Genomic DNA, 21466 nt, shown 5'->3' on the forward strand with positions numbered 1-21466 from the left:
ACTGAGCACATGTGTAACTTATATCAATAGAATTTTATTGAGCACACCTTTAAGCGAATACCGCTGTGTGCATACGATATTGGGTATGATCGATACCGCTGACACATGGGCATTATTAAATTCCAACGACTCGGCACTTTCTTTCGTGTGTCATGAGAGCAAAAAGGGAACCTTCGACGAAAAGGTAAAAAAAACAGAAAAGCTCTGCTTTCTCCGCAGGATATGGGAGCCGGGTGTAATTAGGTCCCTCAAACAGTTTTTTTGCGTCTTGTGGAACGCCGTCTCGTCTCTGCAATTCGCGAAATTCACTCGGTCTTCAAAGTTGGGTAAACTAATGATATTTTGTAGTTCTCGAATGAGTTTTAATCATTTTCACCAAAATTCCATTGCTACAGTGCGTGAGAGACTCTATCACTGTTAAAAATTTATGTATGGAACTTTCTACGCCGTACCTATCAGAAGTTTTGTTCGGATACGGAACAGCGAATTCACCATAGATTTACTGTTTATTCAATTTACAAACATAACAAATTTACCACACAATTTAGTCGTACGAATTTTAGTAAATTAAAAATTTTCATTGCATATTTAAGACAATTACATAGTAATATATGTCGCTGCACCGAATTTGTAAATTTGCAGCCTGATTTTGTAAATTGACAACTCTTTTGGGCGGTAAATGTGTGGTAAATTCACAATCATTTTCAACATTGTACCTACACAGTCACGGAGCGTACGAAGCAGCTAATTCAGTCATGTACAAGTGAATTTGTATGCATGTGTAGGATGTGTCACGAGTGTATTTTTTTTAAACAAAAGTATAAGAGTCGGTGGCGGGAAATGACAGCTCGCTACTCGAGTCCTGCTCTTCTGTGTTGTTTGATGTGCACTCTTTTCGGCTCATGATATCAAAGTGGGACCGACACATTGCACGTGATGGGCGAAACGTATAAGCTTGCAAGAGCGACTCTTGAAATGAAAAATTCAAGAGGCTCTACATTTCGCACCGTGTTACATTTCGCAGGTTTTTTTTAAATAAATACCGAGCATAAAGTACAACAGGCGGACCGTTACATTGTTTAAATTTTCCGTAAAATCACGTCACATTTAAGAATAGAAAGCTTTGATACCATAGGCACTATAACAGTATAGATAGCGAGCCGAATACAATAGACCGACGCGTGGCGCCGAAGGCTCGAGACTCGCGATCAACGTCGGATTTAAAACAATTCAAGTTTAGAAAAAATACGAATATATATATATACAATCCGAGCAGGGATTCTTCCAAAGTATACATCAGGTATAATATAACGTAAGCGGTGACGCTGGTAATATTGCTTGTCTTTTGGGTTATTGAACAAGACGTACACCGAGCCAAATCGTAACAGACTGCAGCAGATTCTCGTCCGGGAAATTGCGTTCGTTCGACGAAAGTCTGGCTGGTATCCAAAAACGTAAAGAGCATGTACCGCGTCGTGTGGCAGAAGTATCCATGGATTAAGGGTATACCGTCAGTATCGAACCATTCCAACCCCTGAACCCATCAATCCACACACACACCGAAACGCACATTCGCGATGTGACGCGGAACGCGCGATACGCGCATTTCGTACATCGGTATGTAACTCGTACGACCCATTCCAGACGTCATTTTCCAGAGAGGAAACCCGGCCAGTAATACGATGTACGCTGGCAGTGTGCGCATTGAATTGCGAGTTATGGAACAGAAAGGAGCACATAAAGGACGTCGCGAAATATCCGCGCGGTAGAGCGAGCGGTGAATTTATGTAACAGAAATTAGCCGCCCTCTCAGCGCTTGTTTCGCCCCTCGTGCTTCCTTCCCGCGCCTAAAGTTCATGGAACTTTGCTTTATCATTGTTTCGGCGAAGTGTTCCTGACGCCCAGAGTCCGTTCAAAGTTTAGGAAACGACTTTTTCGTCGCCCCGGTGACAGGAAGTGGGAAAGTTCTCTGTATAGGTATACGTATATGACGTAAGCGAACAGCCGGATGTATTCGACAAGGGGTTTTATACAGGCGCGTCCCGATATTCGCCTGCAGACGTGGATAATGGACGGAAAGCGTATAATCGTAAAGGCATATCGGCAGAAGTTGGCCCTGATCGTGAGTGTGATCTAACTCGCCGACCGAGACGGATATTTTTATAGAAGATCAACGATCACCTGCCATTATCGCCCACTTCGATTGTAATAGGTACGACGACGACTGGAAGGAGGGGAAAAAGTTAACTTTTTTTCAATTTAGTATCGCGTGTCCGGCACTCCGGCACGACGTCTGTTCGGGCATAAATAACCAGATCCATTGCTAGCGTGTAACGCCTGCCCGATAAAAGATTAGGCCTCGCGTGAACCAGATACGTTTTTTATCGTTTCTTCTCCTTTTTATTTACACCCAGCTGAAACTTCTGCGGAAAATAATCACAGGTACGGGTCAGTGGCAAATTGTTTTACACCTTTTTGACATCAATTCTCTGCACGAAGTTGCTTGCCGTCTACTGCAAACACACGCATACTGTTATATCATTTATTATACCAGGTGCTGATCGACATTTAGAAACTTGAAGGAGGTCGGTTCGCCAGAAATCGTAGAGTTTTAGGTATAATTATCTTTCACATTATTATATTCCTAATCTGCTAAAGGATCTCTTCAAACAAAAACAGAAAATGCTGAATTTATGAATCGCTTCGAAAGTGTTGAAACTCTAGTATCTATATTCCATCGATTTCACTCACCAATGGCTCGATTCATTCAGAAGACTATTTCCCACAAAATTTACTAGCACACGATTTATATTTTTTTTTATTTTCTTAGCATCGTTAAACATTTCAATTTACAACATTGTCCCGATATTGATTGTAATTAATCAATTGCAGTATACAATTTATACTATACAAAAGAAAAAAAAAATCTGTTTCAGTGACTTTGTACGAAATGATCTTCCAAAGAGAAGAGAAATTGTAGAATGAAATCGGATAAACTTATTACATTATTGATTCCCCTTTCGAATTTTCCAATTGAACATGGTTTCACTCAATTAATTTAGATATCAGGACTTGTCACAAGTACCGTTAATCGTTCCGAAGTTTAACTCTGCACCTTCGGATCACTGACCTGTTTTGCACTCGACATTTTTTTGGATCCTGGTCAAGTAGACTTCGTGGCAACGTTACAGAAGTTTCGAAGAACTGACTGGTCTATTTTGAAAGAAAATGGGATAAATATAACCCATTGAGTGCAGACCAGGTATAAGACGTTTAGAAATGTATTCAAGAAGTACGGGAACTTATTTTAAGAAGCCAAAAGTAGAAAACACTGGGTGAAGATTGTGAGAATAGAAAATTCGAGAAATCGCTATAACGAAGCGTCATCCACATCCAATATTCAAATTTGAAACCTGAGAGGTCAAAGTATCCTGCACGCATCACCGATTTCGATTTCGTGCAATAAGCGTGTTATTTTCACTTCTTTTTTTTTTTCATATTATTATGTATAAAAATACTTCGGCCATCTGGAGAAATGTTTAAAGCTCAACGAGGAATTTATTCATACATAATATGATATATCCAGAGTAGAATAAACGCATCGTAAGTGAAAAAATAAATGAGAAACAAAAAATGTATTTATAAATTTATACATCGCCTAGTATTTCTAGGAAATAAAATCAGAGGCACTTAAGTCGCACTCTCCGCACTGTATGAATCATTCGAAAGTTAAAAGCTGGATCCCCGCCTTCCACTATACATAGATACGAAGTAGATGTATTTACGAAAGTTGGAAGCGGCCACAGAAGCTTTATCGGCATCTGTATATCCGCAGAGACGCGAACAAGCTACGATTGTGAAGTGGAAGCTTGAATGCTGGCAATAGACTCGAGGATCCTCTCTCAAATAAGCCGCTTCTGTCCGTAAAGCAGCGAAACTTGCCTTGCCGCAAGCTCCGCTTTGTACATGCATAAGAAATCGAGGGTACGATAGAAAGCTAGAAGCAAGCTGATGTTGAAAAAGGAACGTAACGCTACAGGGGGAGAAAAATCTTTTCAACAAATAATACCGAAACAGAAGTAAAAGCTGCCTTCAGCGCGGTTCGCCGCGTAATAAAAATAAAAAAGCTCGGGAACAGCGCTCGCGAAACACTTGTGTTTATGATAAAATAATTACGTACAAGGCATTCTTCGCTACGATAATATTCAGACGTCTAGCTGCATCGGGAGCCGTCTTAACTCTTTGAACTTGAGAGAGGTGGAGCGAAATATCCTCGGCATGATCGCCTAGGCTGTTAATATCCGGCTTTAGCCCCTCTCTCAAAATGTCAGAATACCCACACACGTCGAGCAGGAAGCGGCGAGTGAGTCCGCAAAGTACGTTAATTAAGTCGGCGCCTACGTATCGATTAATTTGCGGTTTACCGAAACCTTATCTTCCTCGGCCTCCCCGCCGATATCTTTCACCGTTCGCCTGTCTCCAATTCCCTTTCACCCTCTCTCGGTTCCGGCGAAGGTGCCTTAAGTCGCGTGATTACGGCCCGGGAAACGGCTCGCTAAAATACACCGCATACTCTATTTCGCGCACGGTTCCCGTTCGACCAATATTCCCTTTCCCGGTCCCAGCGGTAATTTCGCATTCTCCGGTTACGCCGTGAACGATTATTACAAATCTTGCTCGCTCCTTGAACCGCGGATACAAATTCAACCGTTCAAAATGAAGGGAAATTGGCAAAAGAGAAGGTACATTGATTTGGGAGAAAAGAATTTCTATTGCTCCTGTAAAGCACTCGCCAGCCTTGACTATGCGATAGTGCAAATTATACATCCCTCGTGAACGTGTTATTTCAAAAAAAAAAGGAGTAAAAAAGAAAAAAGAAAACCCAACAGCCAAACGATATCGGCAAAACGTCATTTCGGATGTAAGTATATTTATAATTTTATGGAACTCGTTAAGTTTAAGCGATATTTTCCAGACATTGGTCGAAAAAAAATTGCCGGTCTCGTCGCGTTTTAACTACTATGTATAATTGTACGTACTTACGCTACCGAAGCATTTATTTGCAAATCGTGAATTTTTGATGGGAAAAAAAAAATTATACCAACATTTTTGAGACGTTTCGCCGAAGCACTTTGATTTTCTTCGTCTCATATTATTACGAATCATTTCCGTGATGCAATCTATTTCGAAAGGAATCGAGGTCGACGGTGCAAACCGGCATCACGTATTATACATTAAGAGTTGAAGAAGGCGTAATAATGATTTGTAAATATTTGGAGCCGGCGGATAGACATCCATTAGATATTTTTTCACCCGTACAGAATATGCGAGGCCGAAGATATTCGGAGAACGTTAGACATCCATTAGGCGTCCAGGACACGTCAAGGATCCGTTGATATCCGTCACGGAGGCATCGAATTCCCTCGGGATTTCCGCGTACATGCATTCGCGGATCGTGTGTTCGTAATACCCGGATATATGCGAAACATTCGAAGCGTAATTCTCCTTCAGCGGTTCTGCGGGGAAGGTATTTGCGTATGGGTACAGTGTTCGGGTGTACGACGTAAGCGAACTTACGACGTCGAACACATGTTCATATCCGTGGAAGCACTGCATAGCCGCAGTCAAGCAGTTCGTAATTGATTCGAAACACGGTTGAAAGTTTTCCCATACCTTTTATGGGAAGCGAAAGCCATCGGCGCGGTCTGCAGCGCCAATATCGAATGTATAACGTATCACTGTGGGAGTTATAAATAAACTGGAAGAAATGCTTGTTCCGCTGTGCGGTCTTTGAATTCGCATATTGCTTCGCCTCCCGGAATTGTTCAGGGTTCATTCCTTTCACCTTTTTCGCTATTCTTTTTCCCCCCGACATTTCTCTCTCATCTTATGCTAGGAAGCCGTACAAGAAAACTATAACACACTGACGTACATAGAGCGTAAAAAGGGCGTGCATGGTTCCGCAACCTTTGAACCCGGAAAAACAATTTCTGGCGGATTTCAACGTGCAAAGCTCGAATCTCGAGTAACTTCGAATCGTCAGGCGATAGCATAATAATTCAAAAAATTCTTCTGACCCTCCGTTTCTCTCTTGTGTATCGTACTTGGAAATACAGACAAACTAAACAACAATTTGCCAATTAAATGACAAACTTGATTAAGCCCAGACACTGTACAACTGATATTTCACATCGGTCTGCCAGTGCAGTGAATGAAAAAAGGAAAGAAAAAAGAAGAAAAAAAAAAAAGAATGAGGTCGCTCGGTGATTGCTCAATCGTTTCTGATAAAGATTGGAACAGATATAAGATGCGCGTCTCGCCTTTGCGTCCCGCACTCTGAACATACATATCCAGCGCTTTCGCTCCTAGTCAGGTACAACGGTAAAGCGAATTTAATCAGGAAAGACTTTTGATCTTGTCCTTTAATCAATTTGTCGGCGATGGTAGAGACGGATGCGGTAAATCTTTAACTGGACAGCAATCTCGAGGTAGTCTCGGGGTAGTTTTCGCGTCTCTTATACACCCCAAGAAAGAGTTATGTATACGGGGCAGTCCGTACCATTTCGACCAGGGTCTGACCCTTGACCTCGCGGATTTGGCCCGCGATTTTTTATACAATAGTTCAAAGGCACTCTGTTTTTTTACATTTTTTCGACGCGGTTTTGACTTTCTACAGTATTTCAAAAGCATGCGATTGATCGACGCAATTGGAAAATGTGAAAAAATTCTGAAAACTTGTGTGTCAGATATCAAAATTTTTAAGCTCCGAGCCGGAATGCTGACAGTTTTTTTCCTTCTCATTGTTTTTAACCTATTACCGAATAAAAAAGGTAAAAAAATTAGAAGTGGCAGTCATTCTACCGTGGATAGTCGCCGAAACATTTTCATATGTCACGTCGGATTTTTCAAAAATATTTAATATTTTTGGCAAGAGATTCTTTTTCTTCCTTACTTAGCTAGTCAAAAAAATTGCACATGGTAAAATGGTTCTGAAAAATTAGAAAAAATTTTTTTAAATCCGATGTTACGTATAAAAATGTTTGAGCAGCCATCAACAGTAAAATAACTCTCACTTCTAGTTTTTTCTCCAGAAATGGCTTGAAAACAGTGAGATGAAAAAATCTCCCCACTCCAGATCCAAGCTTAAACATTGTGTGACATCTGACACGCGATCTTTCAGATTTTTAAATTGTGTCCATCAATAACATGGTTTCCAAAAATTGTAGAAAATTAAAACCGTGTCGAAAAAATTTTAAAATAAAAACAGAGTGCCTCTCAAAGTGAGAACAATTATACAAAAAATCACGGGCCAAATCCGAGGGGTCAAGGGTCAAACCCTGGTCGAAACGGTTTGGACTGCCCCACGTGTATCAGGGTGCGAGTATGTTAAGCGAATAGGGTGGAACTCGCTCGCCGAGAATTGGCGCGAGCTTTCGGAGCTTGCAGCTTGGTTATGCTTACATCGCTTATCCTCGGGATTTTGATCTCGATCTATCAGCATCGATGCGGTAATAATTTTTTAACCGCTAGTCTAAATTGTACAGACAGTTTTTTTCCCGCAAGTTCAGCAAAAAATTTCCGTCATCCTCCTCAGCAGGTTTGAAACTCTCAGGGATAAATTAATCAGAGTCAAAGTATGTCGGGCAGCTGCGTGGGCGAGTCGAGTCATCCCTTCGATGAGAAGCGAAATCTTCGTCGCTGTTTCTACTCGAAAATCGTTTTCCAGGCTCGAATTTCTTGCTGCAGACTCGACGTACAACGCTTCCTCCCGTCGTCCAGCTTCGGGTAACAAAGGGAGTCCTCCTCCTTCGTCCTATCTTGTCCAAAGGTCAAGTGATCCGTACATGGCGCGCTCCTGTGTTTTTAAAGCCTGTTTACGATCGCGAGAGACAGAATCCCCCCGGAACAGGCGTTGAGGAAACTCTGAAAGCAAACGCTAATATCATATCTGGTCTGGGAAAAGAGAACGAATTTTGTTAAATGAATTTGAGTAGAAAATCCCAAACAGCAGATCAGTTTGTTCGAAGGGTTTCGTTTTTTGGGGTACAAAATGTGGAACAACAGCGTCTAGTTCGAAAAACAAATAATTGTTAGAGAGTTGATATTTTTTAAACACTTATTTGACCAAAGAAAAAATACTATTTTTGGCCACGATCGTCAAAGCATTTAAAAAAATGATGGTTCGTTTGAATAATTCGATACGGTTTGTTTCAAAGCATGGACCATGCCTTAAATTGCGTGTTAGTAAATCTTCGAGAATACCGCATTGCTCGAGCCTTTCGTACCGACAGATAAAACGCACAATTTTCTCAAACATCTTGAGAATCTCCTCCGTATCACAGTCGAACGAAAGGTGTTAAAGTAACGAATAAAACGGCGATGCCTTGAACCGGCCGGGTTTAATAAAATAATTAGTTCCTTCTCGTTCCCGGAAGAACGAGCTAAAAGCCTTTCATCCTCCAAGGCGTGTAGCTCGGTGCACAAGCATCCGCGACGCTGCAGCGGAGAAAAAGCGGCAGCTTTGCCCGTTGGGTATAAAGTATGCGCATGTACCTACGTAAATACGTACATACATGCATACGTAAATAACGTAGAGACGTTGCGTCCGCAGCAGGCGAGCCGGGAAACTAGCCAGCGGACAACGGGCGAGCGGACGATAGTAATATACCTTTGATGTCGTCTCGTTTTGGAAGTGTTGAAAAATGGCTCGGGGGTTCCAGCGCAGGATCGCGTGTCTGTAAGGCACTCGTGCGTGTGTGTACAGGATGAAACGGTACGGGGGTAAAAACGCTTCGGGTCTGCAGGGTGAGAAAGGGGGGGTAGGGGGTACAGAAATATACGCGTAGCTGTAGATCCCACTCCGAGGGACCAGCTCCCTTAACGATAAATTAATGTGCCTCAGCCTTAATGTCAAGGCTGACTGATCGTCCGCTTCGCCGGGTAAATTCAGTCGCGCAATTTTTAATTAGCACCTCCATTCCACCCCCGCGGCATCAAAGGGACAAAAACTAATCTCACTGTCTCTCTGATTTAACGCTCACCGGTTCCGTTGCAGTTGACTCGCCTACTCGGGGCTGATAAACCTCCGCGCGATGTTTCCGCACGCGGTTTACCTTCCGGAGCATCGTTGCCCTCGAATAAAGGACTAATTTCCTCTTCTCAGGAGGCAAAAACAAAAAAAAAAAAAAAACACGGACGGAGTTGGAGTCAAGCTAGCTAATTGAGAATTGTGCAATCTCTTTTACTGCCGCGATGATCGTGATACGCGGAACGTTGGATGGTGGCCAATTTTTCTCTAATAATGAACGTTGTTCAATGTATAACGATAATTTTGTTGGCAAGAAGATAGATACTTTGAGAAAGAAGATTCAGAACGAGCTGATCTCCGATCTGGACAATATTGTGTACGAACTGGATTTTTCTGGAAAGTCAATTAATCTTTTATCCACGTATCGCGATTACGGTGTGCTAATATAAATTACCGTTTCTTATCCCAGAACCATGAATTAATTTATTCCTCGTAAAGTCGAATAAAATATACGCAATCCTAGGGGCGTGATGAACTCGTACATAAACTTCTCGAAATATAACTGGTATAATAATCAGGACAGTTGCAAACTCGTGTAAGCTTTATACCCGGGGGATAATTTTTTTGTTCTTATTTTCATCGTTCTCAAAGCTGCTGTGAGTGGGAGGGAGGGGGATGATTGCCGAGAGAGAGAGAGAGAGAGAGAGAGAGAGAGAGAGAGAGAGAGAGAGAGAGAGCTGGAAGGCATAATGCAAAATTCAGGCAACTTGAGCTGGAGCAAAGAAAGAAAGAGAATAGAATTCAAAGAGAAAAGTTGAACGAAGCGGGACGATTTATAAGAGTGAATAAGTGACGAATAAAGTATAAGAAGTTGCAGGAGTGCTGCAGGGTGTAATACACAAATACATAGAAAAGCAACCCGACTTACAGGGTGGCATAAACACCGCGGAGTGAAGTGAAGTGAGGCGATACAGTCTTCTTACCGCGATACGTTTTATTTGTAAGAGAACGTCAAGTATGCATGTGTAGGTAGGAGAAAACTGCCCCGTATAAAAAGCCCGGTAAACTGCAAAAGCTCGTTCCGTTAATGAACCTGTGAATACACGTACACCCGAATACAGACCTCTGCAGCTTCTTAACCCCCGAACGAATATAAAACATGCAATATAAATTCCAGACCGGACAGCTCTAGCTCGCGTGGATTGCACGCGGGTGGATAAGCGGCGGGATTCCATGGGGAGGAGGAAAAGTATAAGAGAAACAGCTGGGAGAAAACGCGGTACGTACGGAGAAAAATAAACGCATCGCAGTGAACGGTGAAGATGTGTATCGTTCGGGGTGGCCACACATCTTGAAAACCTGGAATTGTCAGGGGATTTTTAATTTGGTAATGGAAAACACTGAAATAACAGTCTTCTGTCATGGGAATTAGATATGATTTTTTGAGGTAACAAGGTTACTTTTTTTCGTCGAGAAAACAAACTCGCTTCAACTCATCTTTTTTACATTATATTTTTCATAAATTCGAATTGAATTCGAACCGAACATAGAGTTAATGATCCGAAAGATTTAAGTTTCAGAAATTTTTCCAGAACTAGAAAAATGTCATGGAACTTTTTTCCCAAAGATCTGTCGCCACCCTGTCGTTGTATCCAATACGGCAAAAGAATAGAACAGCAACGCGGTAGCAAAAGGGAAAAAGCAAATAGTCGCATAATATGCATAAGATTTCGACTCCTTGACCTCCTTCCGCGTGGTTTGGCTACAGGAAAAGTTTCAACGTCCTTGTTTCGCGCCAAGCCGCGCGAAGGACGAGGAAAGTAGGTAGCGCACCTCGTGCATTAATGGAAAAAGGGTGAGCGAGCTTTTGTTACCACGTGTTTAACCTCGGCGCGCGTACCATACAGCCGGGTGAAAGAGGGAACGGACCTGGGGGCAATTTAAGGGCACCCGGGAAATACGCCACTCTTGCGGGTTAATTTAGGGGTGTGTTGTGTGTGCCTGTGTTGCTATCGAGCGGTCACACTCGGTTGGCTCCCACTACGGCGGATCTCGGGGCTCCAGGCTTATAATGTCACCTATCACAATTAGTTTCACAGGTTTATTGTTAGATCCACGGGGGATTGAAAAGACCGCCTTCGATTTTCGCGAGGGTTTTTATTCCTTGTTTCAAGAGAAAAAATCCAGCCGTGCAGGCTGATCCACGGTCCTTGAGTATTTTCATTTTTTACCCTAGACGTAAAATACACTTACAATTAGTTGTTCCGAGTACCAAATGGAAGTTGGCTTTGTAACCGTGGCCGTAAAATTTATGAGTATGTGTTATTTCATTTCCTACCAACTCCTTCTTATCGCGGTCAGGAGTTCTGTATTTTCTTGAAAATATTGCGATAATTTCATGCTGTTGGTACAATGAAACGATATTTAGGCTGTTTTTTTAACTCGAAAAATTTAGTCGATCGTAAAAACAGACGTAATGTTGCAGTAATCAGAAAATTTAGTATGGGCCACTGTAACCACACTTAATGGTTGCTTATGGCATATTTTCACGTAATTCTAACAATGTTTAAACCGTTTTTTCTTTTTAAAGAATATCAATTTTATCAGCATTTTCTAAGTAATCAAAAAAATGAATATTATTTTCAGTGCGTTAAGGAAAATGAACCAAACTTCTTTTAGTCGCATATTGGTCAATAAATACGGTATTCAGAAGTTACTCGAGATATTGTTGAAGTAAAAAAAAAACATATTCAGGTTTCTTGCATCTAAGATTTTCTTAACACAATTTTACATATATTGGAGTCTCAGGTACTCGCAGATTTCTTATCGGAATTTAAAATTCGTCAAAGGGTCCTGGACTCCAAATTTTTCTCATTTAGTATTATTGTTAATTTCCGCTCTTGTGATATACTTTTAAATATCCATGACGACTTCTTTTTTCCCTAAAGTTTTGATTAAAAATCCTTCATCGTCCCCACGATTGAATAAGAAATGAAAATCATCATTCCACCACAAGCGTCATCCCACCGATCGGCATCCATTTTTCAGTTATCCTTAAATTGTTACAAAATAAAAAAAATACGGGATTTCACTCGAAGAGGCATCTTCGGTGACGTGAAAATCACACGTAACACCAGTTTGAAATTCGGATGAAATTTTCTCCCTCCCTCGACGGCAAATAGACACAGTTATTCAAGAATGTCGGAAAAGGTATTCCGCTCGAGTCGAAACGGTATATTTCCCGTCAAACTATCGGAGGTTCGAGGACCCCTCGATCACAGCGGGGGTGGAAAAGGGCGGGCGAGCTTCCAGCATCCCTTAAGCCGCGTCGCGACTCGGCACGCCGCGCGTGCCGGGAAGATCCGAAGCCGGGTCGGGCTTCCTCGGCGATGACCTGCCCGATCGAAATTCGAACCGGCGGGGCGCCCACCACGTGGTTTTAGCTGCTATCGTCGGCTGCACCGCGAACAATTCAACTATTCACGCACCCCAAGTTCAGGGTCGTCGCACGCAAGCTTTCGCTCTCTCTCTCTCTCTCTCTCTCTGCCCTTCGTCGTGTCTGCATGACGTGATTTCACTACAGCCTCACCGGCGAGGCAGAAAATAGTCAGTAATTTGACAGAATTAGCTGAAATTTCATAAACACAGTTGAAAAATGTCGGAGTACATGTACTTGTTAAATTTTTAAAGGCTATGGAAACCTACAGAATATACATATATATATATATATAATATATGTATGGTATTACTTTTCTGGAAGCCGAAATTCGACCTTAACGATATATGTTAAGTGTTCGTCGTTGAATAAGTCAATTCTCTACGAGCAATGTGGAAAAGGGAAGAATTTTGATTTATGCATGACTTGCATCGGTGCAACGGACCAAAGTTCTCAGCGTACCAAAGGCGTTCTGAACTTTGAATAAGGAAAGAGTTGGGGGTTCTCTCCCTTTTTTGTAATATATCACCGCGCGTGTTTAACCCCTAACATTTTACACGGTGAAATTTCCCATATTTCATGCCGCACGTACATAGTCGACGGTGTAAAGAGAATTTTTTTTTTTCGCAATTTTCGAAAAAAAAGGGTGTAAATCGATTTAGCCTTGTTTTCGCCTCTATTTCCATCTGCAGGTAATGAAAAGCACGAGTTCTGACTATAAGAGTCCGCAGTCCTCGCGGAGATTCCGATATACATAAATCATACTTTATGAAAGCGTTGAAAAATTGTGAGGCATGCTTTTCCACTCTCGTCATTACAGAGTAACAATATTTACCGACAGAAATTTCTTTTTCCTGTCCCCATTAGGGTCGAAGAGACGCGGCCGAAAGGGACCCATCCCAACGAGAAAAGTTGAAAATCTAATTCGGTGACTCGTTACTTATAAATATGCAGGTGTAATATACATGTACACCGACCCATCAAAATTAAGGATCCCGAAGGTACGCGAAACTCGGTAAAACCCATTCAAACCATTTTCAAACGCCGTGCGGCGGAGAAATAAATAAATATCAGAAATGAAATGTTTTTAAAATCACGTAGTCGCATGGATTTCTTTCCCCGTTGTTTTTGCATCGTCGTGATGAAGCGCAAGGTGAGCAAAAAACTGCAAGTATATATCCGTTGTACTGTAATATCGCAGGAAAGGAAACATCCGAATGTCGTGCCAGGATCCGCCGACACGAGTCTTGCTTACTTACATCCGTTGTGAGGGCCGGAAACTGGTCGTCTTATCTTCCGATCGGGCAAAAACCGGCTCAATCGAGTTGGAAAACTTGACGAAAATCGCGATTCCGTTTCGTCTGCTTCCAAAAATCACGTAATGCGAATTCTGCTTTTTCATCGATTCGTTCCTCCGCTGTCTAGTTCGAATGAAAAAGTAGAATGGCCGCAGTAGCGAATTTTAAAAACTCAAGAATATAATTCATCGTAGAATATCAAAACGCACAAACTCGTACATCGTACAGAAAACTCAAAATACAAAGATGTAGAACATGGGAAAACTTCTGACGATTCTATACCTCGACTTCCCTCATTCTGACCCTTCTACATTTCGAATTTTCTGCAATATAACTTCAAGCCCTTCTGTATTTTGAAATCCTACGTGGCCATTCTACTATCTGACCCCCAACCGACTCGTTCGATTCTATCATCCCCCTCCCGCCGGTTTCAAATAACGGTATGAGAATTACATTTGCTTCTGCGTTTTCGATAATCAATACTACGCTTTTTATTTCCATGTACGGTATCATTTTTCTTTTTCACTAGAGAATGGATACTTGTTCTCATTCCCGTACATACAAATATATATCAGGGTAGTAGATAAATAGTGGTAGTATCAGCAGCGATAGTGGTAGTGGTAAAGGCAGCGGTAGTAACAGTAGGAGTACTATAGTACCCACAGAGCAGAGCGTTATTAGCCACGAGGTGGCAAACCGAGCAGGAGAGCCGCGAAACGCCAAAGTATCTTTTTTGCAGGGTACAGCGTATTATATTAGTATACACGTTAGATTCGCCTAACTTGGATGAAGGACTAGGCGGGGAGGGAGTAAGGTAGAACCCGCGAAAGTCAAGAGGTGAATATATTGATTTGGACTAAAATTAGGTGTAAACGGGGGTTGAACACCGGCTTTTTGAACTCGAAGACCAAAGTCGGGGGTTCGCGATGTAGAATAATCACATGGGGGGGGGGGGTTCCTTACCGGCACGGCACGGGATCGCGTATAAATATACCGAAAACCTCCTCCTCCCCCCCCCCTCATCCCTCCTCCTCCTCCTCCTCCTCCTCCACTTCTACCGCCTATACGCCGAGGCGTAATTGTCATAGAGATTCGGATTATTCAATGCAGATGCTGGCAGGCCGTCTCTACTGCTCAGTTTTCAATCTGCGCATGCGTCGCGACGCCCCGTTGCAAATATGTGGCGTCGTGACGCTCACAGACGCCCAGTAACTCCCGCATCCCAGCACGGTGTACGGTGCCGGCGCACGTATAATATCTCCTCTCGCCTTGCCTTGCCTTGTCTTGCCTTGCCTTGCCTTGCCCCGTTGCGTTGTCTCGGGTCTTGGAGGCCGCCGTTTTTCCGTAACGTCGCGTCGACGGCGCCCTTAACGTCATTTCTCCGTAACCGCATCCAACACTCTCGAGTCACGTTACGTTATATCCTTCGCAACGAACGACGTTCGACGTTTGTTATGTTTTTACCGCCGACGGAGGATCCGCTGGATGTCATTGTTAACAGGTAACGACAATTATTTTGTTCATTCAAACAACACGCTTTTGTAGTACCGTTCCACGGTATTATCCGTCGTCGTTTGCAAGGTGTATTCGTAACTCGTTATCAACGCTTGTTTCATTTCTCACCCAAGTCAACCACGCATTTTTATTCAGTCTCAATGCGATCTCAATTTCTTCGTCGCTCGTTCGATGTGTCGTGCGAAATTCAACCCTTAATACTCACCCTTACCGACGGCACCGTAACTCTACCTTCGGTATAATCAGCCGCGTTTCCTCGAATTCTGTTACAAGCCACCCTTGCCGGTTGCGTTGAGAAACAAAAAGAATAATTAAAAAAAAAAAAAAAACCAACACGTTACCTACGTTGTATATACGCGTCTATAATATGTATGTACGTACATATATATATGTATAAATATACGCACATGTGTGCGTATGTGCGTGTATCATCGTGTATTCAGTGCGCGAGGGCCGACCGAGTTTCATTATCCCTTTTTGACGATATAACCCGTAACGCGATCTGGCCGGATTACGTGAGTTGGTAGAAAGAGAATTCGACCGGAAATATACAGTTTGCTTTCATTTCCGCATCTTCTCGGTACAAGGTACACTGTACATAAAATCGTGTGTTTACGCTACATCGTATAAACCGCGCAGTGTACGCAATCTCTCTTCATAATAGGGGACCGTCTCTCTCTCTCCCTCTCTGTATATATGTATATATATATATATGAATTCAAACATATTTCATAGCGAGAATAAATTTGCATGATCTTATAATATAAAGAGGGGGGTCGGTTGCTTTTTGGCTGTCAAATGGCAGGGTGATTGATTGCCGTTGGCTCTCGGCTTCCCGTCGTGCAGAAACAGAGGCCGTCGTCGCCAAGAGTCGACGTAGCGATTGTCCGAGAGAAAACTTGCACGTGCGACGTCTTAACGATCTCGCTAATTATTCACAGGACATAAACGACCGGCGACGATCCCTTCCGTTTCTCGTAGTCCGAGGCAATTTTGGGGCGATGGGAGGGGGATGGGAGGGTGGGGGCGGGGGGTGGCGAACGAGGCCGGGGGCTGATCAACCCTTGACGAGGAATCACGGGATTTCAGGGCGAATCGGTTGCCACCTGGAGCGGCGTCGCGGCTTTCGGGGATGAAAGGAAAAGGACGAGCCGGGGGTGGCGAAAGGGGGACGGTCCGCCGGCTCAGGAACAGCTGTTTGCCCCGCTAATATGATTCAGAGCACGTTCTGGCTTTGGGGTCAGGCCAAGCGACTCCCGGCACTTTGCAAATGAGATAAACTTTAAGACGTCGACGCCGATTTCTCCCCTCCCCCCCCCCCCCCCCCCCATTCGCCCCTGCATCTCCCCAGTCTCACCACAACGGCGAATGATCCGATCATCCTTCGGTTTTTTGTCCCGGGGTTTATTTTTCCCCGTCGCGGCTCTTCTTCTTCCTCTCTCTCTCTCTCTCTCTCTGTCGCGTTGCTCTCCAACGCCCGGCGAGATTTTATTGATGCGATTCCGTTTGATTGAATGTCGGCGAACGAAGGAACGAAGGAAAGGACGAACGAACCTCGCGAGCTTCGAGCCGGATCCCCGCCCTGTTCTCGTCGGCCACGGCAGCTGCCGCACCCTCGCCGCTTTGACATGCGCCATGACCTGCATACCCATGGTTACACTTCGCGCCCCCGTCTCGTCATCCCCTCCGTCTCGAACAGGTACGCCGTGTGCCATGCGACGCTGGCCACGCCGCCCCGTGCGAGCCGCAGACGTGTGATTACACCCTTAGAGCCGGCCGCGATTTTCCTTTACATTCTTCTAGGGGTGCAAATTGCGACCTTCCCATTAACGCCTTTCAACAGCCCGCGTTACATGCCCCGTGGGTTTTACCGTAAAACAAATATGACATGTTGCGCGTTTCGCACAACGTTCGGCATCGTTACGCGTTGAAGTGCAAGCGCAACTTTTCCCTTTGTTCCAGACAGCGGGCGTCGATGTGTCGCGAGACTGAACTCGATAGGCGAGATTAAAACACAGCCACCCTGGGAGAGGATGATTTATACCCAGTTTTTTTCTCTCAGTTTCCCGATGATCGTTGAATACTCCAGAGAAATATTGCCGATAGCTTTCGTTTCATTTTTTGCTTACATTTTTTTCTTTTTTCTTTCCAACTCTTTTGCGATTCGCGGTGATTAATTATCGTTGTTGAATAACGAAATTACGCTGTACGGAAACAAGCGGTGATTCATATTGTTACGTATTCAAATTTTCACCCACCCGCGTATTGGTTAACCTGTTCAACTCGTTTAGCCGCTTCAATTTGTGATTGATCCAATTTGATGCAGCGTATTTTGGACAGCTTTGCGTTTTATATACGGTCATCTGGATACTGCAGCGAAACGTTCGGTACAAATTGACTATTTTCTGGACCGTGTACAGTCGGTGTATAAAGCAAAGCGAGTAAATATGTTTCATTTCGTGAAATTACATTCCAATCGTACGATTCGATTGAGAATAATTTGACAGATTGAACGAGGAAAATAATGAGGGAAAAGAAATTTCGTACGTGTATGCAATTATATTACAGAAATCGGTGGATGGGCAGCTGCAGATGAATAGAATATTTATCGTATTGGTCCCTTCGATCAGGGGATTAAATGAAATCGATTTGGGATTCATTGGGGGAAATAAATTTGTATCAGGCTTGATTGGCGGGCGAGTTGATTCGAGTCGAGTATTTGTAACAAAATGGAGCAACTTCTCGCGCCTCAAGATTCCTTCGTTTCTTTCATCTCCTCTTCCTTCCTTTTGGATCCGGTGTGTTGATCTTAGCTTTAACTCTCATACGTTACGCCCTGGAGATATCCAATTAACGATTCTTTGAATCCCGTGTAATTAAATTCAACGTCCCAGTCCTTATTTCTCTGACTGACCTTGAACTTTGATAGTTTTCTTGGGTGAAAACCTGCGAAGCGTACGGCTATACATACATATCTATGAAAACTGACCAACTTTGGAGTGAAAATTGGAAAACCTGTATTACGTTTTGAGAATTCACGCGAACCAGCCGCGAAGAAGATACCGAGAATAATACGCTTCGTAGCTTCTTGCAAATGCTCGATAGGTCCTATAAAATTCCTCCCCCATCCTCGCGAGCTCTCCGATACAAAATGGATCCTTCACTTTACACTCGCGTATCGCGGTAACGAAATATTCAAAAATTTCGCTCCACCCGCGGGGGCCGCCATTCGCGTGACGCACGTGCAAAGAGCAAAGGGATAGAAACGCAGAGACGCGGGATTTTATTCCTAACGAGGTCTCTAACCCACGCGATTTTCGTCGCAGGAAAAAGAGGCTCGTGTTCGATAGTCGATGTCGTTCTGGTCTCGACGTACCGACGTTTCCGTACAAGAAATAGAAAAAAAAAAAAATCAGAGGAGAAAAAAGAAGCCGAGGATGAAACGAACGTAAGAATAAGAATACAAGTATATAACGGGTAAAGGTTATTCAATTTAATACGTAGTACCAACGTTACGCAATAACAACGATGTACAATTATCGTTTATCCGTATCGCGTTTTTAGGGTTTGAAAGGTTTTATTATTCGATTTTCCTCCCTTACGTAACGCCGCCTTCGTTCCGCGACTAATTTCCCTCCCTTTTACGCGTTTGCCAAACCGTGACGTTTCTCATTTTCCTCGCGGTAAGTAGTTTGACTTTGGCCAATTTCACTCGGCGTTTAGTCCGCACCTTCCGCCCCTGTGTAAACCGGAATTCGTTTCCACGTCGCGTCCGTCCGCCTTTTCGCTAACAAGACAATTAGTGATGTCTGAGCTTCGATGTGCAGGTCTCTGTCCTTTGCGATGCGTCTAATAATCACGTTTCGTTTAACTCTCTCAATTTCTTTGCCAACTGCTGCTTCTCGCTCATAAAGGAACCATTCATCTCCCCCGGGATCTTAAACGAACGCCTCATATATATTTTTCATCGTGGAAGAACGTCGCTTTGATAAAAATTGCGAACTTCTTCTTCGGCACGAAAGCACTCTTCGTCGTTCTTTTATTCGTTTCGTCAGAATTTTGCTGGATCGAATTGCGAGCATAGTTTTCACGGAGCCAGTCGTCAACTTCGTCACTTTCGATTCACGCGAAATTTTCGTATCCGTTCAAGCTGTGCCATTTACCGTAACATTCGTCCCCAAGGAACGCAAACTTTTTTCAAGTCTCAGCCAGTCTCGCAATCTGTACTCCATTCTAGCCAAGATCGGTTGCAAGAATTTGGGAGAACGAGCATCTTTCGGTATTTGTTTCTCCCTTTTCATCCCCATCCGTCAAAGTATCCGACGTCGTTTCGCGGGAACAGCGAACGCGTAGCCTGCAGGACTCGTCAAGTAGGAGCTGAAGGACGTCGTACGTGTCAGCCGAACTGGGAGCTGATCAAATCGATATACCTCCTCGTAATAAAGGAGACGGCTTATGGAACTAGAATAGAGTCCTACGTGGGCGGAGAGCGAAATGAATAGCTAATAGGCAAGCATCACGCGAAAACAAACGGCTCACGTCGGCTATGAAACTTCACGGTTAGCCGCGATGTCGGGAGAAAAATAATCCAGCTTTTCATACCACTTCGGTATTAGTTCATCTTCGCGATCGATACTTTCTGCCCTGTCTTATTCTGATCCAGGATTATCACTCGCCGTGTGTTTGAGGACGAACCGGCCCGACTATCCGAATGAAAATTTAGAAAAACAGAACAAATCGTTTTGTAAAACTCCAGAAACGTTATTTGGTACTGTGAAACAACATTCTTACCGGACGATAGAAATAAATCCGAGCAAATTCTAATAACGCGAATTATTAAGAAGTATGAAATTAGAACGTTCAGCATCACGAAACTCTGAAGTTCTTGATCCGATTCTAATATTCAATCTTGAGATCTTTACGGCGAACAAAATGAATTCAGAAGCATTATAATCGAATAAGAAACACCAGGGTTCGTCGATTTGGAACGTTCTAATTATACAAAATTTCCTCAAAGTTGTTGATATCTTAGCTCGTGTTATTCGAACATGATCAGATTTATATTCATCACATGGTACAGGGTACCACCTATCTTTATCACACGTAAGCAGCATTTCGTTCGTATCAACTATCATCGGCGCGATTAATGACGTAGCTGTAAATCTTTGAAACCGTGTTTTTTTTCTCTTTCAACTTTCAATTCATCAGACAAATCACTCGATTTATCCGTAAAGGGCTTCGGAAAATCGTGTGCAGCTTACAGTGCAGAATTGCATTTCGCTAATCGTGGCGTATTTGCAACCACGTTTGCTAATAATATTTGTCAATTTTTTTTTTTTTTTATCTCACCGTTTTTCGAACCAGCTTTTCAACTGCAGGTTTCCTTTTTTCCAATCACGACGAGCTCGCGCTTTGACCAGCTGCACTCAACCGTTACATCTTTTGTACACACAAACGATAGGCGATTGACGTACGTTATTATGCGGCACATAATGCCCAACGACCACGGCTATCGGTGAAATATTTAACGGACCGTTAAAACGGCAGTCAGCTTTGATGTTAAAAATAGTTTGATCCGTGTGCAATCAACCATTGATATTATCGGTATTTCTTTCTTTGTTTTAGGCGATATCTATTCTCTGGATTCTCTCATTCCCTCCGTTAATCTCAACAATCGCCTGTGCCTAAACAGCAATTATAGAATATACGTAATCTTTCGAAAAGACTTCTCGAAGAGAAATCTTTGCTAATCGGAAGTTGAAAACCAAGCCTTGGCGATTTTTCGTGACAATTGGATAGATTCGTTCCCAAATACTTTATAGAAATCGTAAAATGAACAGACCAGGAGTTTAAGATAGATGAAAATCCACGCAATCCGGAACTCGGGAGGTATACGAATTTGCGCTTAAGCCCGTAAATAAATATCGGTGAAATATATTCAGAATTTGAAACAGAGAATTTGTTTTCCATAACAATATTGACCACGGATACGACTTCCGGACGTGTCTCGTCCCCTGAATGACAATCGGGGCGTTCGCGTGGGGCGATTTTGATCCGTATCTGCGACGAAAGAGCGACTCGGCGGTTATAACGCGAGGCCTCGTCGGCTTCCTCGACGTCGGGACGACGGCGTCGCGTCGCTCCGAGTATTGGCATGCATCCCCGTGCCCGGTGTATATCGTTCCGGGA

The 21466-nt window shown here is 43.3% G+C and overlaps 1 protein-coding gene across 2 annotated transcripts in view; it reads left to right on the forward strand.

Moving 5' to 3' along the window:
• LOC124211581 (somatostatin receptor type 2) overlaps positions 1 to 21466 on the forward strand; it is a 52341-nt gene that overhangs the window by 1428 nt on the left and 29447 nt on the right. Inside the window, exon 1 of one of the 2 annotated variants that reach the window (XM_046610803.2) lies at positions 14990 to 15263. The exons of the other annotated variant lie outside the window; for it this stretch is intronic. The gene's annotated coding sequence lies outside the window, so the exon portion shown is untranslated. Of the gene's footprint in view, positions 1 to 14989; positions 15264 to 21466 lie in introns of those variants that run through there. 2 annotated transcript variants of the gene reach the window in all.

This window comes from Neodiprion pinetum, chromosome 2 (assembly GCF_021155775.2).
Source record: "Neodiprion pinetum isolate iyNeoPine1 chromosome 2, iyNeoPine1.2, whole genome shotgun sequence".
In the NCBI taxonomy this organism is placed as follows: domain Eukaryota; kingdom Metazoa; phylum Arthropoda; class Insecta; order Hymenoptera; family Diprionidae; genus Neodiprion; species Neodiprion pinetum.